We start from the raw sequence: 11,240 nt of genomic DNA, 5'->3' as shown, positions 1-11,240 counted from the left end.
ATAACTTCCCACACCAAAGACCGTAGAATGGAGGGGTGAGGTTTCCGTGTAGGCACCAGCATGACTTCTCCATGTTCAGTGAGTCGTGTGGATATTGTCCTTGGTGATGGAGTCCTGCTGTCAGTTTGCAGAGAGCAACTACTTGTCTTAGCAACAGCCAGGTTGTTTGGTATTTCCATGGGATCCCCTTGGCCAACAACTCAACTGAATAAAACCCAGTCCTGTCATTGAAAGTCTTACCTGACAATAAGAAATGGCCAGTTGAGACTCTGTATCCCACATTACTAGGATCACCTTCATACATCCCAAACACTTTTCACTGCTCTGGGTTTCCACAACACCCCCTCAAAGGCCCCTCAATTTCAGCTGTACTCCCTATACTTTCTTCCTCTTCTTAGCATCCTGTATTGATTCACCCCATTTCCCATGCACATCTTCCCTGACTTTGCCCATAAAAATCAATTCTAGGGCTGGAGAGATGGCTCAGTGGTTAAGAGCACTGACTGCTCTTCCAAAGGTTCTGAGTTCAAATCCCAACACCCACATAGTGGCTCACAACCATCTGTAATGAGATCTGATGCCCTCTTCTGGTGTGTCTAAGACAGCTACAGCGTACTCATATATATTAAATAAATAAATTTTAAAAAATCTATTCTATTCGCTCCTCTCAGGGAGATTTATATATCGCCCCTAGAGCCCTCCTCTTTACATAACTTCTCTGGATCTACAGATTGTACCTTAGTCATCATTTACTTAATGGATAATATCCACTTACAACTGAATATATACTATATTTATCTTTCTGGATCTTGGTTAACTCACTCAGGATAATTTTTCTAGTTCCATCTATTTGTCAACAAATTTCATGATGCCATTGTTTTGAACAGCTTTGTAATACTCGGTTATATAAGTGTACCAAATTTTCTTTATTCATTCTACCATTGAGGGACATCAAGGTTGCTTCTAGTTTCTGGCTATTATGAATAAAGCTGCAATGAACATGACTGAACAAGTGTCCTTGTGGTAGGGTGGAGCATCCTTTGGATATATGTCCAAGAATGGTATAGCTAGGTCTTGAGGTAGATCAATCCCCAAATTTCTGAAGAACTACCACATTGATTTCTATAGTGACTGTATAAATTTGCACTCCCACCAGCAATGGAGGAGTATTCCCCTTATTCCACATCCTTGCCAGCATGAACTATCACTTGCATTATTGATCTTAGCCATTCTGACAGGTATAACATGAAATTGCAAAGTAGTTTTGATTTGCATTTCCCTGTTGGCTAAGGATATTGAACATTGTATTATTTTCTTAGCCATTTGAGTTTTCTCTATCAAGAATTCTCTCTTTAAGTCTATGCCCCAATTTAATTGGATTATTTATTTATTTGATGCCTAGTTTCTTGAGTTCTTTATATATTTTGGATATTAGTTTTTCTATTAGAAATTCATAGGCAAATGGATTGAACTACAAAATATCATCCCAAGTGAGGTAACCCAATCACAAAAAAACACACATGGTATGCACTCACTGATAAGTGGATATTAGTCCAAAACCTCAAATTACCCAAGAGATAATCCACAGAACACATGAATCTCAAGAAGAAGGACAACCAAAGTGTAGATATTTCAGTCCTTCTTAAAAGAGGGAACAAAAATATTCATAGGAGGAGATATGGAAACAAAGTTTGGAGCAGAGACTGAAGGAATGACCATTCAAAGCTTGCCCCGCCTGGGGATCCAGCCCGTATATATACAGCCACCAAAACTAGACAATATTGATGAAGCTAAGAAGTGCATGCTGACAGGAGCCTGATACAACTATCTCCTGAGAGGCACAGTCAGAGTATGACAAATACAGGGGTGAATGCTAGCAGCAAACCATTGAACTGAGAATGGGGTCACCATTGGAGGAGTTAGAGAAAGGAATAAAGGAGCTGAAGGGGCTTGCAACCCCAGAAGAACAACAATACCAACTGACCAGAGCTCCCAGGGACTAAACCACTACCCAAAGACTACACATGGACTGACCCATGGCTCCAGCTGCATATGTAGCAGAGGATGGCCTTGTTGGGCACCAGTGGGAGGAGAGGCTCTTGGTCCTGCCAAGGCTCGAACCCCCAGTGTAGTAGAATGTCAGGGTAGGGAGGCAGGAAGGGAGGGTGGTTGGGGAAGGGGAACACCCTTATAGAAGAAGGGGAAGGGGATGAAATAGGGGGCTTATGGAGGGGAAAACCAGGAAAGGGAATAACATTTGAAATGTAAATTAAAAGTATTCAATGAAGAAGAAGAAGAAGAAGAAGAAGAAGGAGGAGGAGGAGGAGGAGGAGGAGGAGGAGGAGGAGGAGGAGGAGGAGGAGGAGGAGGAGAAGGAGGAGGAGGAGGAGGAGGAGGAGGAGAACAAGAAGAACAAGAATATATAATATATAAGAATATATAATACAAATTTTCACCTGCTTGGTTAGTCATCATAAGATATTTCACATTATCTGAGGCTACTATGAAAGATGTGGTTTTCCTGATTTCTTTCTAGGTCCATTGTTATTTGTACAAAGGAGAGATAATGATTTTTTTAAATCATATTTCTAGCCACTTCGCTAAAAATGTTTATCAGATGTAGTAGTTTCCTAATGGTAATTTTCACATCACTTATGTCTATTATTATATAATCTGCAAATAGTGATACCTTGACTTGTTCCTTTCCAATTTGTATCCCCTTGGTCTCCTTCAGTTTTCTTATTGTTCTAGCTAGAATTTCAAATGCTGTGTTGAATAGATATGGAGAAAATGGACAACATTGTCTTGTTCCTGGTTTTAGTAGAATTGCTTTGCTTTCTCTCCATTTAATTAGATATTGGCTGTTGGTTTCCTGTAAATGCCTTTTCATGTATAAGTATGTCCCTTATATCCCTAATCTCTCCACAACTTTTATTATGAAGGGGTGTCGGTTTTTTTGTCACAGGCCTTTTATGAATGTAATGAAAGGATCACGTGGTTTTTGTCTTTCAGTTTGTTCAGGTGGTAGAGTACATCTACTGATTTTTATGTATTGAACCATTCCTGCATCTGCGCTCTCTCTCTCTCTCTCTCTCTCTCTCTCTCTCTCTCTCTCTCTCTCTCTCTCTCTCTCTCCCCCCACCACTTCTTTTCCTCCTGGGATCCAGAAATCCCACCTTTTTCTCTTTGCCCAATGAGTGGCTTCTGCCATTTTATTGACATAACCAAGAAACAATTGGGGAACCAGATTTTAATATCAGCTCCTCTCCCTACAGAAGGAGAACTTGTTGAAGCATTTAACTCATCTGAATTCTATGGTTTCATTTGTAAAGTTAGACTTTACTCAAAGAGACAGAAGAGGAATAATAAACTCCTGAAACCCTTTTTGTGTATTAAGACCTGTGATTCTGTGGAAGTCTTACTTTTGTAATCAACACTTGTAATTGGATAGTAAAATGTATTAGAAAAATAGCCTAAATTTGCATAATTTTATATGGCCATTGCCTCTTAGCATGCAAATATGTTTCCTCAATGAGTAAATCCTTCAAATCCATACAGTCCTATAATCATTGTTGTGTTATAAGAACTTATAAGTTGTATATGTGGCTAGGTTTGATGGCACATGCCTTTAATCCCAACATTTGAGAAGCAGAGTTAGTTAGATCTCTGAGTTTGAAGCCAATCTGGTCTATAAAGCTTAACAGCCATGGCCACACCAAGAAACCCTATATCAAACTGAGAAGGAAGAGGAGGAGGAGGAAGAGAAAAAAGTTACACAAGTCTATGTATCATAGTTTAATATGTTTTATTTTGAGATACATGCACTTTTTCATTATTTATTAAAGGATAATTTTATGATTATAAGACAATATGTTATAGGATTCAAACACCATTCGGCATGTATAAGTATGTTCTTGGGTAACATAGCCCTAGGTACAGCTTTCCTAATGCAAATTACTCCATACTTTAATTGGTTCATTGTTCATGCCACTCAACATATGTCACTGCTGTTTTCTGTTTACATCGTTTCTCCCTCCCCAGTGTTCAGAGTCTCCCCCTAATCAATCATTTATTTTCTTTATCTTTCAGCTCAGTGCACATGCCTACCATGGTCGTAAAAGACGTTGCATGTGACTGTTAGCACCACCAGTATTAGTGAGGTCACAGCATATGGCTCCAGGCATGACATCCTGAAAGTGACAGAGCGTCAGTGTGTATACATTGACCATCTATCATGAGAAAGCATTAAACAAGAGCAAAATGATCAATGGTGTACTGAAAATTGGAATGGGTGGAGAAGGTAGAAACTGTATTAAAAAATATTAAAGGCATAAAGAAATGTAAAAGGAAAGAAAATTTTGAAAGTATTGCACAGTAACATGAGCTAAGTTGACAACAAAACTGTACTGGTTAGCTTTTGCCAACTTGACACAAACTAGAATCACTTAGGAAGAGAGAACCTTACTTGAGGAATGGCCTCCACCAGGTTGACCTGTGGGCATGTCTATGGGGGCATTGTATTAATTATTGATTGATGCACAAGGGCTCATCCCAGCAGGGCCACTTATGGGCTGTATAAGAAAGCAAGCTGAGAAGCCCAGGGAGAACAAGCCAGTAAGTAGTTATCCTCCAAGGCCCTGCCTTTGCTCCTGCTTGAGTTCTTGCCCTGACTTCCCTCCGTAATAGACTGATCATCTTGTGCAAGCCAAATGAACCTTTTCTTCTCCATGTTGCTTTTGGTCAGTGTTTCATCACGGCAACAGAAAATCAAACTTAGACCATAATTAATGCAATAAATTTCCTGTGGATTCGATAACTTGTTAGGGAAGAAGAAATGTTATCAGTGACATTATTAGGTAAGCAGGCCACATTGGAATATGAGTGGCAGATGAAGTATTTTATTAATTAAATTTATGAAATATTAATATCACCATTAACATGGTATTAGAGGATTTTACTATTATTAAATATACACCAAAAATATTTAAGAGGAAAGGGCTTAATACATGTAGCTATAGAGGTTAAGTAAAATGTTGAGCTGAGTGTGGTGGTGCCCCATAGAATTCTAGCTCTTGGGACACTAAGGCAAGCTTGCACTTCATAGATAAATCCTATGTCAAAAAAATACAGAGAGAAAATCATATATACACAAAAAGAGTAAACAAAGAAGCTAATGAAGATGCTGTAAGACATGGATTCAGTCTGGGTGACTGTGTGAGCTATGTAGTCATAAACAGTGCCAGGAATTTACACAGAACCTGTTGCTGGCTCGTTTCTAGACCTCTTGGGTTGCCAGAGATGTGGTTCCCATTTTCACTTCAGATGCAGTGTTAAGCAGTCAGGGGAAGACAGAAAAAAGGAGCAAAAGACTTGTAACAAGACACAGAAAAATCGTAACTATAATTAGTCCCATGCTGAAGCAGCTCCAATGGAGATTTTGTGGTCATCGAGTAACTACAATTTTTAAATCACAAAATTTCATAGATCAACATAGCAAATAATGTTAAAATAAGACATGAAACATTAACTCTATACCTTTCTTTACATCTGCTTTTGTGTAGCCTATAGGAAATTATTTGTTGAATCCATCACTTTGCATATTAAAAATGGAACTCTGGTGGTCAAGTGAAATAAAATGTTAGCAATGGAAGAAGCTGAATTCAGAGTCACATACATAATTTGAAATAGTTTTATATTTTGCTTTTTGATAGATTTGAAGCTACTTACTTCAAAAAAAATATTCCAATACTATGTATCCTGACAAATGGTATAATTTAAAGAAGGATTGACTTCACTACTTTTTAAAGATTTTTTGAAACATTTTTTCCATGGCCACTTATCACATAGCCCAGGCTACCCTCAAATTTTTCATCCTCTTAATCCTGTCAGACGCATGCAGCAACAAGTATACAAAACCATACAGAGCCTTTGAAGAAATTCAGATTTAAATAGAGGGAGAGCAAGCCATAGTTAGCTTCAGCTGTCAACTATACACAAACCTAGGGAACCTTAAATGAAGAAATGCCTGATCAGAAATGACCTGTGCCCATATCTATGAGACACTTTCTTAACTGCTAATTCAGTTAGGAGGGTCCAGGTCACTGTGAGCTGTACCATCCCTAGGCAGGTGGGACTGATATGTTAAGAAAGCTACCTGAACAAACCAGAGAGAGGAAGCCAGTAGGAAGCATTCCTCTATGTTTTCTGCTTCAAGTTCCTGCCTTGGCTTCTCTGTAATGAAGGAATGTAACCTATAACTATAAGCAAAAATAAACCCTTTCCTCCTCAAGTGGCCTTTGGTCATGGTGTTTATCAATGCAACAGAGAAGCAAAAGAATCAAACAGTATAAAATAAATAAACAGTATTTTAAAGAATGAATAATATTAATGATAGAAAAGCATCAGAAAAACTAATATTTTTCTCACACAAAGGGAACACAAACCCTTTTCTAAGAACAATTTAGCACTATCAAGCTGTACTTTAAAACTGTTAGCTTCACAATTTAATGTCCCAGCGGGAACATATGATTATGAACACTCTTAACAGATCTATGTAGGTATAGAGACAAGAAACAAGTTTGTTGTGGATTAGTACCCCTAGGTTAATAGGGAAGACACATGTGCAGATATTGAAAGGCAAGAGTATGAAATAAATCATCAGTGAAATTCAGAAGTAAGACTTTCCCGAGACTCGCTCATGTAAAGAACCAGGTAACAAATAAAGAGTTTTAAGTTGATGTCATTATGCAGGTGAAGGCAGATACAGGATAGAACAAGGCATGTCATTGGACAAGAAGGAAGGATGGGCGGGGGAAAAGTTTTAGAGAAGCAGGGGAGGCCGGAGCGAGGAGGAGGCAGCCGAGAGAACATGGAGGCGGGTTTTCCTCTCTGCACATATTATAGGTTGTTATGACTGTTCTTAAGGGATGGATGTGTGCAGGATTTTGTGTTGTCTATCTTATCTAGGTAGGTGGTTTATAACCTTACCAATTGGTTGTAAGTTTATTGTGTGGATATACTGTGGACTGAGAACTTAACATGTAAATCTGATTGTTGGGTTACAGTCTGTTGCGTCTTGATTTTACTGGGTGGCTGGAACTAGAGAGTGCACGGTTAGCAGAGAGCGGGAGAGATACTAATCTGAGAGGAATTAGCACGAGCTGCAATGGCCCCTTGGAGCTGGAACTAGCAACTGCCAGGGCATGCATGGGAACTGATTCTGCCACTTATTTATTTTTACCGCAACAAAGACTTCTCTCATATCATTGAAGGGAGCAATGAAGAAAAGAATCTGAACCAGAAAAGGCAGTCCTTTGAAAGAGTCAATCAACCATGACTACATGTGCAAGCTCTTCCAAATGATGCTCTTCCAAATGATTTCAGGAGCTATATTTGGAGTCACAGGCTTCATTCAGGAGCAATAACAATAGCCCAATTTCCATGTCGTAGTCAGTAATGTCCCCATGAACATATTTTACCTGGACTGAAAGGGAGAGACCAAAGGAATAAAGGCATGTCTTGTGAGACTCCAGATCACGGCCTAGTTGTTTTCATCTTAGAGTAAGAACAACTATCACTCATAGAAGACATATGTTGAATGTATCAACATTCCCTCCTACGACACTGGAAGTCATCAGACCTTCACCTGAGAACCAAGCACTTAAACACACATACCCAGCTCCATGTAACCTTGCCCAACTGTGACTGTTTGGGGACTGTGCTAGAGTGTATAACAGGTGCAAGGCTGATGGGTTAGGGTCTCGAATGAAGCAGTTCCCATGAGTAGCCACCCATGCTGGAGTGGGCTATGCGGGGAGATGCAGCTGTTTTCGAGTCACCCATGTTCATTTAAGTAGGCTATCACTGTATTAGTAGTGGTTCTCTGGAGTAACAGACCTGATAACAGATTTATTACAAGCTGTGGTCCAGCTAATCCAACAATGTCTATGTATAGAAGGCCCAAGAACCCAGTAATTGTCAGCGAGGGGTGCTGAGGGTACCTGGAAGAGAATGGGGGACAAGAGACACGAAGAAGGACGCCAAGACAAGAGTCTGATCAAGGTGACAATTTTATTTTTCCCCAAGGCTGAATTTATACCATAACAGGGGTAACAGAGGGAGGGGGGAAGTATGAAACATTTACGCAGGCCAAGGACACAGTATTCGTGTGGTCAGGGAATCAGCTGATGTTGACAGGATGTTAGAAAGATCACAGGTTTGTCATATCTATTGGTCAGCAGGATGTTGGTTTTTCAGAAAGGTTACAGGTCATCACATTGGGCATCTTGACATCAGATGTATTTCTCAGCAAGGTCAGAACTGTATCATATCATTATTCATCTTGACCACCAGATTTGTATTAGTCTTCTGCAGCTGGCTGGGGATTTTCCATGAACCCAGTCATACTTAACTAACCATAATAATAACATCAATAATGGAGGGTTTCAAGGGCATCGCTCCCAACAATTGTTCCTAGACTGGCTATCTTAGCTGGTCTTCAGTGTACGCCAGAATCCAGAAGAAGCAGAAATCTTTATAATTGTTATAAAGTTGAAGCTATAATTTCTTACATTGGTATAAAATTTATTATGATACAGATTTAAGATTTTCATTGGTATGAATTTCTTCTATTGAGACAAAAATTTAAGAATACAAAGCTTAGACCCAGTCCTTCTATAACTGCCATTACAATCTGCTTTTGGATAGATGATTAAGCATACAGTAAAAGCCAGATAGCAACCTCATAGTTCTGAGTTAATTGAAAGGGTGTTTTTGAGATATTTCAACTAGTAATAGCTAAAAGTAGTCAAGACATAACAGGTCAGGTATACATTAGATAGTCTTCGAAGGTGTCAGAAGTCCACAGTATGCAACATTTATGGCCATTTCTCTATTAAGAAGCATTTGACTAGAGACGTGTCTGCTCCTGACAGCATCCCTTTTTTGGATTCAAAGAAGAAAATGAGCCATCTTTACCTCCAGGTAAGGCTGTACATTGAGGCAAGGTAGCCACCAGGCGAGAATTGCCTATCTCATCTGCAGACAGTGCTGTCCAAGAAAGGACCCTTTATACAGAATAACTGACTGTTGACCTTGCTGGGAAACGGTGATCATTCCTTAAACTTTTTTTCTGCTTCACAAAGGTCTGCTTTTGGCCAAATTGCCAAAGACAGATGCTCCAAGGTTTTGACGAAATAGGGGACTGTGTAGGTACACAGCTGTCTCTACAATTTGTTTCCGTTTTGGAAGCCATGTCAGTGCTTCCTATAGTTTTCAGGTAATATTTGAGTTGCTCTTGGATTTCTGGTGGGGTTGAAGACTGACCACAGTCTCTTAGCCAACCCAATCTATTTAACATTAAGAAAATATATATATTTGAGAAGATGGTTTTCAGGTAGTATACAAGCTAAACCAAGACATAAGATACAGAATTATAAGCCTTTTAAGTTAAGATAGAGGACAAAGTGCCTTATTTAATTGACAAAAATTGATAAACTGGGTAAACAGTAATAGTTGTTCTCAATTTATATCTGAGAAAAAAGAGCCTTTTAATTGGACAAAGAGGGGGAACTGTTGTGGATTTTTGTTTGTATTTTCTGCTCCCTCAAGAGGGGTGCCCCAACAGGGAGTAGATCAGCGACTCAGGTGAGGTCAGGTGAAATCTTAATTGGTCAGCTAAGGCAGCTTGTGATTAGGCAGTGGAAGGAAAAGGCAGAGCTGAAAGTTTTAGAGAGGAGAAAGAGGAAAGAGAGGTAGAGACAGAGGGCGGGGAAAAGAAATGGAGGGAGAAAGAGATGAGGATGAACCAAACCACGTGACAAAGCCAGGGATTTCATAGATGGGCAATAAGCAGTGTAGAGTACATTTGCTCAGTCTAGGTGTGCAGCTTGTATTTATATCAATTGAGTTTTGTGTTCTTTGCGTCGGCATTTTGGGGTTGGAGATTTCCCGTTATAAATCTGGCTGGTACATTATAGTCTCTAGTGATTTCATTTTACAGGCTAAGGGAATCTGAATGAGCACTAGCTGGCTTTCTGCAGGCTAGCTACAGGGGGTGGTTGGCCTGGGAAAGACTGCTTCAGTCAGCTTAGCAAACTAGATTTGGAGTGGGTTTTTGACCTGAGCAGTTTGGCAGCAGGCCAGCCACTTGGGGCTGGTCATGGGGGTGGGTAAGGCTGCTGAGGGCAGTGCATAGCAGGATTTAACATGGGTTTCATTTTTTAAAAAAACTACATACTACACTATAATGCCAGTGAAGAAATACACTTGTTGGTGAGGTGAAAGCAAGCAGGAAAAGACCAATGCTTTCATCTTCCATGTTCTTATGAGGGCTTCCAGCAGAAAGTGTACCCAGGTTAGGTTTGTCTTCCTACCTGAAAAGACATGGATTAACGATATGACCCCCTAACTCAAAGATACAGATTATAAGTGAATCTTCCCATTTCGATTTAAGTAAAAGTCCCTCACAGGTGCGCCTTAGAACCCTCTGGCAAGGGATCTCACCCAAAGACCTACAACTGGGCAATGCAGCTGGAATGCAGATACACCAACCCCCTTTAATTTCTCTGGCTATAATATATAGACACACCATTATCATACAACTTTAATGTAAATTAGTTTGTAGAAGGAAGCAGCTATGTTTGAAAGTGACATGTAACTGAGGGTCACACAAACTGACAAATCATAGAAGGTGTGACAGAATGAGTCAGATATAGGATACATCGAACTCTCATGAGAACAGCACAGGAAGGAGAGACTATTGAAGAGCAGGGCATGAAGAGAGAGTCAGTTAGTTAAGAGTAAGTACCATGTAGTGGAGTTGAGTTTGTTTATGAGTTCATGCAGTTCAGTGCAGGTCAGCAGAGGCAGCTGAGTGCAAATCAAGTTGAACAGCTGAGTTGAACCAGCCAGCCATAGTTCAAAAAGAGCTAGACAGTGTGAGTTTATTCAGCAGTAAGCCTCCAAGACAACAATTATATCTGGCAAATAAAAGTTACTTTTATATGCACACCTCCTCTTGGGGGCTTTGGTTAATTCCAGATGTAGTCAAGCTGACAACCAAAAATAACCATCATACCCACCCCTGCTCCTGTAAGTGAGAACAGTAAACTAATTGGTTCATCAAGTTTAACTTGGATAGAACCATTTCTTTGATCTGCCATTGGGACTCCGTCTAGGTGAAGAGATATTTGATCCTATCATCTCAAGAAAAACAATGAAACACTTAGGTGATCTCTAAG

This window comes from Rattus norvegicus, chromosome 5 (assembly GCF_021556685.1).
Source record: "Rattus norvegicus strain SHRSP/BbbUtx chromosome 5, alternate assembly SHRSP_T2T, whole genome shotgun sequence".
NCBI classification, from domain to species: Eukaryota; Metazoa; Chordata; class Mammalia; order Rodentia; family Muridae; genus Rattus; species Rattus norvegicus.
Note: the sequence above shows the minus strand (reverse complement) of the source record.